At 35.0% G+C, this 1,025-nt stretch overlaps 1 non-coding gene across 1 annotated transcript; it reads right to left on the minus strand.

Annotated features, from left to right (window-relative positions):
* Positions 1–294: 294 nt before the first annotated feature.
* On the minus strand, positions 295–367 carry TRNAT-UGU (transfer RNA threonine (anticodon UGU)). Its single transcript has one exon. It is a non-coding gene; the product is annotated as a tRNA-Thr (tRNA).
* Between the last annotated feature and the right edge of the window lie 658 nt (positions 368–1,025).

Consider the following 1,025-nt stretch of genomic DNA (forward strand, 5'->3'; position numbering starts at 1 on the left):
CTAAACATTAAGTGGTTCATGGCAAGTTTTATATGAAGGGCTCAAAGATTCAAGGAAATTACTGGGAAAAATTGTCTTGATATAAAGATCTTTCTATTCTATATATAGCAAAAGAAAAGGACTCTTTTCGTGAGATAGTGGGATATTCCTATAACATAATAACATAATAAATCAACGGCTTTTGCGAAAAGAGGAGGACACTTTATTTTATTTATTTTTTCAATATTCTTTGATTGCAAAGATGCATTATCAATCATGTATCATGTAAAACATCGAATAAAACAAATAGAGAAAAGCCGACTATCGGAATCGAACCGATGACCATCGCATTACAAATGCGATGCTCTAACCTCTGAGCTAAGCAAGCTCACATAACATAAATTCAACATGCATAGGAATTCAACAAACTCTTAGTATTAACTATTTGAATTCTTGGTTCTTCCATCCATATACTTAGATGCTTTCGATGCAAGGAAAAAAGGCATTTTTAAAAGGGAGTGTACAAGCAAGGAAGTTGGAGATAGAAGTGCCAATCAATTTAGAAGAGATTATAACCAGCAAGCTATCCACCTTCACAATTCTCCCAACAAATCTGCTGATGCTGGAAAAAAACGATTGAGGCTGAAGCATCAACCAAAAAAGCATATCATGCTGCTCAAGTGGATGAGGGATTCAATTGGAACAATTATGTTCAACAAGAAAATGTTGCTCAGGTGTTTGAGGTGTTTAAAGATGTTGCTGTTCAAGAGGTAGTTGAGATGGTAGCTCAGGTAGTATCTGAGGTGGTTATTGAAGAGGTAGCTAAAAAGGTTAAGGATGTAATTGCTGATTTCAAAAAGTAGCTTAAGGATGGAATTGCTGAAAAGGAGCTTGAGGATGTTGACACATGCAAATATGACAGGATTCATCATATTCCCTCTGATTATTTGCAATCTATTTTCCCCCTCTGATATTATTAAGAATTTTCCAGGCTGGTTTAATGGAGAAGAAGTATCTCATGGGAAAATTGATTATGGAAAAGAAGA

The sequence above is a fragment of the Bidens hawaiensis genome, unplaced genomic scaffold, assembly GCF_021521415.1.
Source record: "Bidens hawaiensis isolate Kalapana, Puna unplaced genomic scaffold, B.hawaiensis_p1.1 tig00045235_1, whole genome shotgun sequence".
Lineage (NCBI taxonomy): Eukaryota > Viridiplantae > Streptophyta > Magnoliopsida > Asterales > Asteraceae > Bidens > Bidens hawaiensis.